Source organism: Anguilla rostrata, chromosome 9, assembly GCF_018555375.3.
Source record: "Anguilla rostrata isolate EN2019 chromosome 9, ASM1855537v3, whole genome shotgun sequence".
In the NCBI taxonomy this organism is placed as follows: Eukaryota; Metazoa; Chordata; class Actinopteri; order Anguilliformes; family Anguillidae; genus Anguilla; species Anguilla rostrata.
The window spans coordinates 25,750,442-25,765,269 of record NC_057941.1 but is presented as its reverse complement, the minus strand read 5'-3'; positions in this window follow the sequence as shown (position 1 = coordinate 25,765,269).

Below are 14,828 nucleotides of genomic sequence, written 5' to 3'. Positions count from 1 at the left end.
CTTCCCGTGTTGTTTAAGTAGCGCCGTGGGTTTTGTCGACAATGTCGTGGAAAACTTTAACAAGGCGACTGGGTGAGGTAGAATTTGGAATCGTGTGACACTTCACTCTTGTGTAAAAAAAAACACCTACTTGTGACTTGTGAAAAGATGGCAGATATCCTCCTGATAAGGCCTTTATGGCCCAGCAGTGACAATAAAAGAAATGTGTAAAAGAGAAAGCAAATAAAGTTTTGGGAATAAAACCTTAAAGGGGCTGTAAAAATCTGCGATATTGACATATTGCTGCGGATCTCATTTCTCAGTGTGTGGGGGTGGTCAGCAGAGGTTGCACGGAAGGTCAAAGGTTACTGAAGGGGATGTGAAACCCTGACTGCCTCCCACAGTGAGGGAGTGCCTCATTTACTCTTCCTCTTCTGGGAGAAGGTAAACAGGCTCAAAATTTTTGTTAAAGCCATTAGCAAATTTATCCAGGTTGACTTGGTCAGGCCAGCATTCATTGTTTAATATATACAATCCATTTATACAGCAGGAGATTTTTTTTTTTCTTTTGTTTTTGTGGCTGTAGAAATTTGGATGAAGTACCGTACTCAAGGGTCCAATGACACTTCTGATGGAGAAGACCAGTTCCCCATGCATTATAATACACTGTCGGCCCAAAAAATACACTCTACTCTGCATATTACTACAGAGAATTTACCTTCCGCTGAGTGCTAGATGGGTTTGAAGAAAGTGTGTGTGTTTGCACTTATGTCCAAATATTTGTTTGTTTTGTGACATCTCTGGTGTTTGTCTTTAGTGCAGACTTCAAACTTTATTTTTCTGTGGGAACTGTACAGTAGCTTGCGGTGTGCTCTGTTTGCTGAAGGCAATATGGACATTTGGTTCAGAGAGTTTCTTTTAAAGGGGGAAGTGCCTGTGTGCATTGTGTATCGGAGTGGCAGTAGTACAGTATTGATTGGGACCCCTGTAACATGTCCTCCTAAGACCCAGCAATTCATATTTGTCCCCTGCATGGGACAAGAGTCCGTGGTCTCAACAACCATATATTCTATTATGCTGAAACCTACACTACACTAAAGCGAAAATTAAATAAATCATATTGTTGAAAATATTTTCACTGCAACATTTTTTGGCCATCCAAGACACTTATGTAACGTCAACATCAAAATATTTAAACTTTTCTACCAGGTGATGAGGATAGGGCAAGTCACTGTACTATGGGCAATTTTCAATCATGGTATGTGTAGTGGTTAGAAGACTGGACCAGACTGGCCGTGGACTGCAATAACTTTAACAATGAACGTCAGCTGCTTCTTTGTACAGCTACCTGCACTCCCTGTATAAGGCTGTTTGTTACGGAGACTTTTCACCCCAATACACACGCATGCACACACACATGCTCACACACGCTCTCCATTTTGTGGTTCATTTTCCTCTCTGCTGGCCCTTTTTTATGATCTTCTCATGTGCTGCTGTCAAGGATAAGGCAATTAGTTGATTGTAAAGCCATAATCTGTGAACTCTGCATGTGACAAGGGCTCGTTGCGACTGCAGCACCCTCCTTTGATTCCTGCGACATTCCGAACAACAGCCGGGGCGTGTCGGGGTGTGAGGGGAGGGGCTACGGCCGCGGCGGAGGCGCCGTGCTCTTTACCTGGGTGTGGCGAAGACACCTGTACAGCACTGCTACGCGCCAACAACCGGTCCCTTGATCACAGGTTGTTGATCCCTTCTTGTATAGGTAATGATAAAAGCGCTGCCTGGAACTTTTGTATTTGACAGGGTCCCCTTGCTGAATTTTTTATTCTTCCTGTAAAAAGAGCATCCCCTTGTGGATAAGCACCCACCTTTACAAACCTGGGCGGGGAGGTGTCCTGCTTGTGGAGGGAGATGTGGCCTTGCGCAACTGCTCTGTGAGTGCGGAGCTCTGTGGAGTGAAGCAAAGCTCTCCTCAAACCATGAGAGAGGTGGGCTCAGTCTGCACTGTAGCGCAGGGTAACTGTCACCAGTGGCAACAGCGTTCTCACTGTCTCGTTTTTCATTGTTCGGTGTGACCTGTCTTGTATATGATGGCTAGAAAAGTCAGAGACAGCAATGTGTGATAAAGTCTAGCTGTCTGGAGTTGGCTGAGTCGGCTGGAGTCGGCTGGAGTCCAGTACCACGTACTGGATAGCAGGGCTGTTAAATGCATCTTTCATCGATGCAAACTAATGCATCTACGCAAACTTTCCCTATGGTTTGTTTGCTAAAGAAGGTTACACTCAAAGAACCAGAAAATAAATCAATCTCAAATATAGTATAATATTTATACATAAAATCTTATTTATGTTTTTTTTTTTTTGCTAAATAAAACAAAATGTTGCCAGATAGGTCAGACTGTATGACTCATTTCAAGATTTGCCAATCAGGTGAGAATTTCAAGCAAACAATAACTTAAAACAAGCTACTTGAGATAATATCAATAGGGAATTAAATGTGCTCAACTCAAGCATATTTATTAGTAATTGTGTTTTGAATCTCTGTCTTTTCTACTTGAGAGAAAAAAGTTTGAAGTTTGGAAGATTTGAAGTCTCATTACAAGACTAACAAACTTGTTAATACAGACTTTTTTGCAGTGTACTAGTTGCATTACATGATTTCATGCCTTCTGTACCTGCGAATAGAGTTGGAAGATTTCTCTTGAAATAATTAAACTCAAATATTCGTTTATTAGACTATGTATGAACGGAGAGATGGGTTTTTGATTGGAGGTGTTACTCAGGAGACAGCTAGGTAACAAAGGAGGTGGAAGAGGACTATGCGGAGATAACCTCTGGAGGTCAGATTGTTCATTGTAAAATGTTGTAAAAATGATCTTTTATCTCTGTTAGGATGAACCAGGTTTCTTCTCCACTCAAGGTCTGTGAGGCCACAGGGAGCAGGCCGAGGGGAGGGGAAGGGGATTTGGGGTGTGCCCTGAGTTTAGGGGTGCGAGCTCATTCGGAGTAGGTGGTGCAGTACGTAGTATGTTGGTGGTATGTAGTGCACCTACATAGCGGTCCCAGGTGGGTGGTGGGATGTGGGGGGGTGGGAGGGGCGTGGGTTTTCTCCTTCCTCCTTCTGCTGAATACCTGCCTCTCTGGCACGCGGAGGAGAGGGAGTGGGGGTTGCGGGGATGGGGGGTTGGGGGAGTGTTCAGTGGAGCAGAAAGTGAGGAGCATGTGGCTGAATCCGCTTTAGCCCTGTGTTGAAATGCAGGTGGAGGATGGAGCAAGAGTTGAGCAGGGGCGGAGGGGCGGAGGAGCGGAGGGCCAGGTCGCGGACGCGCTGGGGTCGCTCGATGCCGCGCGCTGTGACAGCGGCGAGGGCCCTTTTTCCGTCAGGATGACTCTGGAACCCGGGGTTAATGTGGCGTGCCAGAGACAGAGATGTGCTCATGAATTCATTGAGGAGCGGTGATCAGAGGAGCGTGAAAATGGAGAAGACAGAGGAGGCGCGGAGGGCAGAGTTCGCTCTGCAGGGGGGAGGCAGGGGGAGGGGGCGCGCGATGGGTAACTTGATGATCCGGGCACTTTTTTTGGCACTCGTGCTCATCCCGAAACGCTGATCGAAACCGTGCCAGCCTGACCCCTGGGGAACTCCTTACTGTGAGTTAACCCGGCCCAGTTATGCCTAATCCGGACCGGGGAAAAGAAGCGTCTTGCCACATGGAAAGCATTAAACAACTGCTGACTCATCCAGACCTGGCTTGCAACACTCTTTTGTGTCCCTATTTTCTATTTCTTTAGAAATTCAGAGCATCAGGAAGTTTCAAGTCTTTTCTTTGTACAAAATGTACTGCACTCTCGGTCCACTGACTGCATTGGGGCTCCAAATATGTGTGTTTAAATATCCACGTAATGTATTGTGAAGTACATTAACCAAAACACAGAAATCTACAAAGGTCACATACGGTATATTTTTCTTAATGTTTGTAATATATGAAAACGTTTTATGTTTCATACATGTTGTATGTTTACATGTTGTAATCTGTCTGGCTGTGTGTGTTGATTATTGCTGTGTGAGTCTCGCATGCCCGTTGTTGTGTAACATCCCCTAATATGGCCTTAAGAGAAGTGTACCACCTAGAGACAGAAATGCACATCACCGCATCCTCCCAACCGGGCTGTTCTTCTCTGTTCTCTATGTTTGTTCTCATTAGATACCTACACAGCATAGAACCCTGCCTGTTATGCCCTCCTGATTCAAAATACTGACACCCATATTTAACGTTTCATACAGACATGCCAACAGGTTTGCCACCCAAATAGCTATGCCAATCTCATACAGATGCTCATCTTTGCAACTGGAACACTGGATACACTGGCCGGTGTGACGTATCTTTATTTAATATCTGTGTGACCGCGGCAGAGCACAAGGTAACTACAGGGGCTTAAACTTGTCAGAGTTAGACAGGACAGACACTGTGGTTGATTGAGTGTGAAGCCTTTCTCTTTACTCATGTAATAATAGATAACTCTGGATTTAACATTAGGTGGCACGGGGCCAGGTGCTTGTCCAAGTCTGAAGACCTGTCGAAAAAACGGATGCTGGGGAACGGGAAAAGCTCAGCGGACAAAAAATGGTTGTGTCATTACAGATTACTGACATGTAGTTCTTTTCGTATGCATATTGTAGTTTATAGTTGCTCTGGTTGCTTACTACTTTATTGAGGTGGATAATGTCACTCATATTTCATACAGTATATACACTCACACACACATACGTATATATGAAACAGTAATTGTAAGATCCATATTGATAGAGCTGTACGGTAAACTTGAGGAGGTATTAACTGCAGTCCTTTTGTTGTGATCAATTTAACTGCTGTTCTTTTGTCTCAGTGAATGGCTCTAGATGATTCATGCCCTGTACCATTTCCTTCTTCCACTGCCGCAGTGTTTGTCTTCTGAATGTAACATGAACTGATTTATCAGATAAACTTCCTCCCAGTCATGACTCAAGGAAAGATTGTTCATATGAAATTAACTTGACCCTTTGCTTCGAGTTATTCACAAAGCTCATTATAAAATATTAGCTACTCTATTTTTATTATGCTTTTCTCTATGATGTAACTGCCAGGCTATAATTAGAGAACTGTGTGTACACACTGTCATTTTAAGATGATAATTATGCACTCCTACGCCCATCTGTTCATCAGAGTCAACAGTTCTCATTCTAGAATATTAATAAGCAGATATTTTCTTTAATTATATTTAAAGTGACGGAAGATGCATTTAAGTTCTGTTATAGTGAAACAACTTTATTTAAGGGTCATATGCCTGAAGTGCTGATTGTAGCCTTATTGCATTCAGTACAACACTGGGCACTGGTGTCTTTGGTACAGGGAAATATGCTGACTTCTCTCATTCTCAGTTACTCATTAATGATTTGTAAAAAAAAAAAAATGAATGCATAAAGTTTCATGTCTGGGGTAGATAACCTGCTACTGTTGCTGTCACACCTGAGAAAATAAATCTTCGGAAAAAAAAAAGCTCTCGACACAAAAGGTCATTCTTGCTTGTGCTGCCATCGAATGCTGTACTTCCTGCTGCGTTTATGGGCAGAATAAACGCTCCCTCTGGGCAGGGGGCCGGTTCACTGAGGTAGGGCGATTTGATGATGTCAGACAGGGGCGCAGCCCTGAGGTCTGCATCTTTTTGATGACGACTCCCCATTTTCAGTAGTTGTCGTGTACATCGAGCAGGCGCCAAGAGAAAATGCACTCGGACCCAACAATATCCCCAAAACAGAGCAAATGGAAACATTTTTATCTGGGTTTTGGCCACTAAATTGAATGGCCAGTAAATCTGTGTACAAACACCTGTGTTCATTTTTATTGGAAAAGCATTAGAAGACACAAATACAGTGCAGAGCACAGTACAGGTTCAAAGCAGGCAAGAGTGAGCTCCGTGACACATGCAAAGTATGTTTAAAAATGGTACTCTGTGCAAACATGACGCAGGCAATGTATCATCAAGGACAGGACATGCGGTTAAATGTTGGAACAGTGACACCATTTTTCTTGTTTTGGCTCTGTACTCAAGCACATTCGATTTGAAATAAAACAAAGAATATGAGGTTAAAGTTCAGACTGTCAGCTTTAATTTCAGAGTATTTACATTCATATGATCCGTGTAGGAATTACAGCCTTTTTTATACTTAGTCCCCCCATTTTAGGAGAGCAAAAGTAATTGGACAAATTAGCATAAAGTGAAATAAAGTCATCATATTAAGTACTTGGTTGCAAATCCTTTGCATTCGATAACTGCCTGAAGTCTGTGACCCACAGACACTGGATAACTGCCCTGGTGATGCTCTGCAGGCTTGTACTGCAGCCATCTTCAGTTCCTGTTTTGGGGGCGTTTTGCATTCTTCAGCATGTTCAGTCGGACTCAGGACACGTGATTGACTTTTCATTTTTTGGCTCTGAAAAACCCCTTGGTTGCTTTAGTAGTATGGGGACATTGTCCTGCTGCAAGGTAAAGTGTTGTCCAATGAGTTTTGTGCCATTTGTTTGGATCTTAACTGTTGTTTCTGTACTCTTCAGAATTCATCCTGCTGCTGCCATCAGCAATCACATTGTCAATGAAGACAAATGAGCCAGTTCCATCGGCAGCCATAGAGTGCCCTAGCCATAGCACTACCACCACTATGTTTCAGAAATGAGGGGGGTGCTTTGGGTTGTGAGCAGTTGCTTTCTTTTTCCACACTTACCTCTTTCCATCACTTTGGCACAGGTGAATAGTCATGTCATCTGACTGTTTTAGTCTTTGTTCCGGTACCCTACAGTACTTTTTAGCGAGTCTAACCTGGTCATTCTGTTCATGAGGCTAACCATTGGTTTGCATCTTTCTGTGAACCTTCCGTGGGTTTGCTGGTGTAGTCTTCTCTTTATGGTAGTCTAACACATCTATACTTACATTCTGGAGTATGTATAAAAAAAGACGATAATTCCAAAATGAATCACCAAATACAATGCCCTCAAATTAGAGCTGATAGTCTGCCCTTTAACATTATGTTCATTATTTTATTTCACATGAAAGTGCAGAGCCAAAACAACAAAAATTATGTTTCTGTTACAATACTTTTTCCAGACACATACAATTTGTACATTGTTTCAGTGTCAGAGTTCCTTTTAAATATCAGAATCCATGAAGTGAATGGAAATAATAATTTAAACTAATTTGTGTCCTACTACAGTAACAGTCAAGAAGGTTCAAACCTTCAAGAACACACCGAGGACACAGGAGTCAGAAGTTCCCCGTTCCTGCACCTATCAGGGATTTATGTGCATGAATAATTCATGAGATTTATTTTGCTGACAAAATGGCCGTTTGCGAAATTGAGCCACTCAAAGTTTTGTGTTCTTTTCCACGCTTAATGAAGCCGCGCCGATACGTTGTGCTTGAGGGGGTGACCAGAAGCGGTTTCTGAAGATATTCATGAGCCACTGAGCTCAGTTATGAGGTAAATTTGATGCCATAAACCAATGTACCTTATTCCCTAGTGTCCCGCCCCCAAAGAGGCCTTACAAATTCCTTTCTGGGGTTTGGGTCCAGGGTTCTGCAATTGTTTTGTGCGCCTGTGTTTGTTCACCAGGTTCCCAGTGAAAACACTACGCCTCTCGCCGCTCCTAATGGCCGACCAGCGTGCCCATGCATACATAAGGCCCCTGCATGCCCAGCCCCCAAATCGCAGAGCAAGCCATGCAGGTAATTACCTCTGAATTTATAATCTAGTGAGGGAGAGAGAGGAGAGAGGGAGAGAGGAGAGAGAATGAGAGAGAGAGAGAGAGAGAAAGAGAGAGAGGGAAAGGGGAATAGAAGTAGAGGGAAAGAGAGAGAGAGTGAAATAAGAAAGAGATTTAACTTTTAACATCTCCTTTGCTCAGATATTGAGATAAATTCTTTTGTAAGTTTGTATATGCCTTTAACCATTGCCCTTGTCAAATGTTGAACAGTTATATTTCAAAATAAAAATAAAGATGCAAAAAAAAAAAAGATTTTAAACAACTTATCATACAAACCATAATTGCCTATCAAAGAGAGGGAGAGAGACTACATTAAACATCGCTCTCACTCCGTGATTACTCAGATTACTTATAGTCCTGGCCTCACTCATAAGCATTCTGGCTGTGTTGTCTGTTTACTTGTTTGATCCAATGTGACCCTCTCTGATGTGTTAGGTTCTTCCCGAGGTATCAGAGAGGGAAGTGGGTGTGTGTGTGTGTGTGTGTGTATGTGTGTGTGGGTGTAGTAGTGAGGGGTCGGCGGAGATGTTACCTTTCAGCAACTGCCTCTGCGTTAGACGAGCAGTTCTGGGAGAGTGAACTCCCAATTCGCTGGCACTCCCCCCCCATCCCCCCATCTACCTCCCACTGCACTCTTCCTCTTTTCACCCAATGCAAATTCCTCAACACTGTAAATTTGTTTGAAGACAAACGGCTTCTTCTCATCTTGGGTTTATGCACTGTTTGGCCTTCATTTGACACTTATTGTGTTTTTTTTTTACACCTGTGCCCCTGTATTCTGATGCCGAGCATGCCCTGAGCCATAATGGCCGCTTTCCATGTTTGTTTTTACACGTATGAAGTTGGCTGCATATCGCCTTTGTGAAGTACTTTTCACAATATGTCAACGTAGAGAGGGGTTTAAGCCATGTGCACATTTTCTGACGCCGTCCTTGTTTGGTCTGTGGTTTGCTGAGCTAACAAGTACAAAGGCTAACGGATCGGCCTTTCAATATGATTTTTTTTCTGAAGTATGGTCATACTTTCCAGTTTGTTACAAGCATCTGATCACTGTACAGTTCTTGTAAGTGTGTGTGTATGTGTGTGTGTGTGCATGTGTGTGGGTGTGTGCGAGTGTGTGTGTGTGTGTGTGTGTGGGCATGTATCCTTCATTGCTCCATGTCAGTCTTCTTGAATGGCTCTGAACACACAGATTGCCTCTCAAAGACATTTGATTTTTTAATCTGCTTGAGTTGCTTAACTTGAGAGGTTATAATGTATTTCCAAACAGCATCTGCCAACATCAATCGAATGAGTGGCATGAGATAGTTGTACAGTTTATTGTGATTTGCATGTCCCTGTGAACCACTTTAATTGGTTAATTAAATTTTTTTTATTTTGGCGCGTGTTAAGCAATGGCGCAATGTTTATTTTAACAAAATAAATATTTGCCCTGGATCACTATTGCAAGCATAAATATTTTCAACATAGAAAAAGGTTTGCAAGCATACTTGTAATTTATATTTTTTATCTTAAATTCTGAAATTTATTTATATGAACTGTACTATACATTTTTTGGTTCTTTGGATCCAAATTCAAAATGTGTTTTTAGATTTCCAAAACTATATGGCTCTTATTGCCAGATAGAGATTGAGAGAGATTTTTGTATGATATTATTTGCTTATTTTTCTCTTTCCTGGATTAGTGACCCAGTCAGCACTTTTTGACCAAGAGGTATAAGACCTGATCTTGATTTTGAGGCATTCTTGTGTCATGTATTTAAGGCTGCATGTAAGTACATTTTTGCTCACTAAGAACAAGACTGAAAACATATTCCAAGAAGATGGGAACTGGTGCCCTGACCCTATTGCTGTGTGCTTTGTTCCTCACTAGGTGGCGCCAGTGAAAAGAGATGCAGTGACAACTGTAAATTTGCTAGGTCCACTGGGATTATTCCAGGTGGCTCACAATCATTTAGTGCCTCAACAAAAGCAGCACTGTCCCATGCTACTAGACAGGGACTTGAGATCCACTCATTCATTCCCTGTATACCAATAAAAACAGGTGCACCATCATGCAAATGGCTAGCTGTCTTATAAATGGAGACTGTCTTCAACCATCAGAGAGACCTGGGCCCTTCCTCTTTTTTTGCCTGGTGTTTTTAGGAACAACAAATGATCTCTCTCCACATACACACACACACACACACACACATGCATGCACACGCGCACTCATACATATACACACGGCCCATACCAGTGGTATTTATTTTTGGCTTTTCCCTGTCAACGCCCTTTTGGAAACAGCAAATGTCACAACAACACTCGTTTCTGAACTGCAACTTACAGATTCACTGTATATGCACTAACATTTATCTAATTCTTGGAGGTATCTTTTTTAAATTTTCAATTATTTGATTTTTCACACTGTATCTTAGTCTAAGTATTGTTGACCCCACCTATATAGTACTTTACAAATTATCCATAGTCCTAAGATGGTGGTGATTGACTATAGAAAAAAGAATGGAAGGAGGTGTGAACCCATTATTTATACAATTCCCCTGAATGAGTACTTCACCACTTTCCTCCCAACAGACCTGTGGGGTTAAGCCACCTTCAGCAAAGTACAGAGAGAACCTAACTGCCACATCAATCTAACGGCACCTTTTGCTGTCACGAGCGCACACACACAAACACACGCGCGCGCACTCACACACACACCTTACTGGAGAAATAGCTTGGTTATTCTGCAGACTCGCGGTGTGTACCTTGAAGTTTTTCTTTCATGATGCGTGTAAGTGCTTGCTGGTTAGCTTTCTTTGCGTCACAAGGTCACACACAGTTTGCAGATCCAGCAGCTACAGTAAACCCCCGCTCCGTCTGAAAAGAAATATGTAGCTTCCCTTTTGGCTTGAATACAATATACTTCTAATTATTTTAAGCTGGCTTTAATATTTTATTCTGTTACTTTTTATGCCTTATCAATTCCAATATCCTGTCATTGCTTTAATGTCTCTTGTCACAATTTAATTCCTCCTGTCATGTTTTTAATTTCTCTAACATTGTTTAATTTTGTGAAACATTTTGTGCTGTACAGTAGGAAACATACTAAACAATTTAAAAAAATTTTTTTATTATCAATCTGTGATATGTTTAGCATTTAAAGCCCAGAGTGACATTGTTTCATACTTTTAATAATTTCAACTGAAGAAATAAGAATCTCAGTGTGGTTATATTCATTGAAAAGCTCCCTGAAGATCAACAAAGAACAAAGCTGTTCTTGCTAATCAAGCTAAGGATGAATGGCTCAAATGAACAAAGCTTTTCCTTCACAAAGAGACTGATGAACTGTTGCAACAATGTATGCTGTGTGACTGGCATTGCTCAGCTAGCCGGGTGTATTCAAAACGTGCTGTAATTTGCCTGGCCCTCTCTCTTACCAGAGATAGCCAATGTCGTGGTGATGAAAGGTGTGTGGGAGTGAGATGGGGAGAGTCATGTCAGAGAGTACCTGCAGCAATGGGTGCCGACTTGTAAGCACACATCTTAATGATTCAGTCAAATCTGTGCTAACGGATGCATCAGCACAAATGTGTTTCCACCTCATTAAAAAAACAAGCACAGTAGTGCATCGAATGTTTCATTTAAATCATCGGTTTTAAAGATTGATGCATAATTAGAAAGCTTGCGTCATCAGATGTGTGTTGTCAATGTTTCATGGCTTGGCAACTAATAAAGTTTGTTCAGAACACAATGCGACTAAAGTTGTCTAATATAATATAACACTAAAACTGTTTTCCTCATTTCCTGACAAGTTGCCTTTTTTGGGTATGCAAGGCTATTTTTGATGCGATGCCGATGAATGTTAAATCACACACCCAGTGAGTGTTTGAGATGTGCCCAGGTACAGTATCTGCAAGAAATATTCTCTCAGTATTCTGTTCTGTGTTGGAGAAGGCAGTGCTGCTGGCTGCGTTTCACTGATCGGATCAGTGATAATCTGATAAACGAGCTCAAACCCACGGTGATCTGACACGAGTCTACAATGGGAATAAGGGGAAAAAATGGAATCCATAACCGCAATACACCTCTTGAACTTGTGGAAGCAAACAGGGCTTCAGAGACTTTAAAGACCCGGGCAGGATCCAAGCTGAACCGCAGACCGCAGTGAATGCCCCTGACGTTTCCCAGTGTTTGTTGACAGAGCTAACACTGTCCTGGTCAGGCTGCTCCTCTGGTCTGCAGACTGGCAGCCACAGTCTGCCGTTCCTGGCAAGCGCGGGATCATCTGCAGGTTATGTTTAAGAAAGGGGTGGAGGGGGAGGTTGGGGGGGGGGGGGGGGCTGCCAGATCCAGTGTTTTACATTAAATTTCCCTCCTGCTTCCCCAAAGATCAGTACCAGCAGGAACACTTTCCTCTTTGGCCATCTATTTGACATCCACGGCAGTGTGTACAATGTAAAATGAACTCTGATAGAGTACTTTTCACTCTACTTTAGAGTACACATGACCCTTATTGGACTCATGTACAGTAAATGGCTGGTTCTTTTAAGACTTGTTCATTTAATTTAAGATTTGACTAATTTGCCATGCAACAAAAGTTATGAAGAATGTCCTTTAGCCCATGAAAAAACTGCATGCTTCCTGAGTTGTATGACGCATTTACTTTGGCGTAACAGTGATGACACACAGTAAAAACAATTTTTTTAAATGTGCGTGTCTATGTGCCTGTTCATGTTTGTGCATGTTTATTTCTCTATGTGTGTATGTGTGTGTGTGTGTGTGTGTGCATGTGTGTGTGCTTGTGTGTGCGCGAGTGTGCGTGTGTGTGAGTGTGTGCGTGTGCGAGTGTGTGCGCGAGTGTGTGTGTGTGTGTGTGTGTGTGTGTGTGTGAGTGTGTGTGTGTGTGTGTGCTTGTGTGTGCGCGAGTGTGCGTGTGTGTGAGTGTGTGCGGTGTGCGAGTGTGTGTGTGTGTGTTGTGTGTGTGTGTGAGTGTGTGTGTGTGTGTGTGCTTGTGTGTGTGTGCTTGTGTGTGCGCGAGTGAGTGTGTGAGAGTGTGCATGTGTGTGTGTGTGTACATTTGTGTGTGTGTATGTTGTGTTCAAGTGTGCGTGCTTGTGTGTGTGCTTGTGTGTGAAATGAGAAGGCAAGGTCCAGATTACTCTCTGGAACAGAACCGTCACTGGCTGCTGAGTCTCACACATCTCTGCTGGAAGTTGCTAAATTTTCCACTCTTTGCTCTAGGTGGAAGAGAGGTGGGGGGGGGGGGGAGGGGGCGTCAGAGTCCGTGTATAGCCCATATAGACTTCAAGCTCAGTTTGGGTGACTACCTCTGCTCCCAGTTAACCTTTTAAGAACCCTGAGCTCATTGCATTTTCATAGAATCCAGCAAACCCAGACTAGATTTATCCAGCCCATCGATGGTAACCCCACTCAACCCTCGATTTTTACGTCATTTTCACTGGGTGCTATAAAACAATTTGGCAATTTCTGTGTCACTTGTGCCCGTTTCACAACCTGGAACTTTTATGTGTGTATTTAAGTTTGTAACACCTTACCAACATAAAAGCAACAAGAAAGACATGCCATTTATCACATTGCTTTTAAATGTTTAAATCTAAATAAATGTACCTGTGTGGGCACTGAGGATGAAGTTAATTGGTGCCTATAAGACATTCTTGTTAGCGTGTAAATGTGTACAGGTATGTGGAAATGATTTGAGTGTGTTCTTGGCTTTCCACGTTGAGTGCTGCTGAGTCCTGCTCACTGCAACACAACTTAATTTCATACGATCTGTTTTATCTGAACAAGCATGAGGAAGACTGTCCCGCACACATACGTACACACTCCCTTGTCTATTTAACATGGACACTGAGATGCGTTCATGACCCAAACTGAACGAAAACTGCCAGGAAGCCTGGAGGACCGTAGACCCTGGTCAGTGTAGAATTGAATTGGCATCAGAAGCATGAATTGTGTGATGCGTTTCAGTGACTGTGTCAAATGCTTTCATTCTACTTATCCAGACGGCATACCTGGAGTGGTCATGCAGATCCTGTCTAGAAATCATGTCAATTAACTCATTTCAAGGGCAAGGTTTTTGTTCACTTTAGAGCTACATAAGCTTGAAGTGTTATCATTGAGTATAAGTTATACCTCTCTAAACGCATAAAGCATAACAGTCAGTTGAGTGTGCATTGTGGAGACCAGGTATATCAATAGTACACATAAGTCATAACTGCTTGATGGAAAATATTTGTGCATTTGATGTTGATGCTGCATGCAGGATGCATAAAAGCCTTGTTAGGGTTCACCTAACAGAACTGACCATTGGAAGAAGTGAATGTATTTAAAGGTATACTTTGCAATAGTGCTTATCTGGACCCACAGTAAAATCTTAAGTGTTAATTAAACTCTAAAACTGTTAATATCCCCCACTAGGAATTAGCTCAGTGTAAAATGAACCCTGTGAAGGTTTATTAACATTTAGCATTTTTCTGGTCCTGTTTGGGACAATGTCTTGCGAATGCAATTCATGAATTGGAATTGAAACATAGACCCAGGTAGAGCAGGTTCTTTTTGGGAAAGAAGGTGTTAAAGCATTCCCCTGGCCACCCCGTTGCCCAACTATCCTGTCTTGCTAATTCATGTGAGAATACTTTGGGGTCATCTGTGTTTACTGCTACGCTCTGTCTGCTATCTCAACAAGGCAGAGGGCTCGCATTCTGGAAAAAATACATTTGCAGTTTATTATTAATTATTTGTTAACGGATAACGAGGTGGCACGGAGTATGTGACAAAGACAGGAATGAGGCCAGACCATCAAGATTCAACCCCATTGGCTTCTTCTGGCAAAGGATGTCTTGTACTTGAACAATTTTGGTGTTTATAGCTCAGGGTTGAGGGAGGAAAATATGCTCAGAGAAAATATATTAATTTAGACTGGAATGTATTTTTTTGCTACACCTCCAATCAAGTTCGTCATAGCCATCCTTCATGTTTGAATCAAACAATCAAATCATTTGCAATTTTCAAAGAACATCATTCTTAATCTTCATGATTATCAGGCTAAACAATTG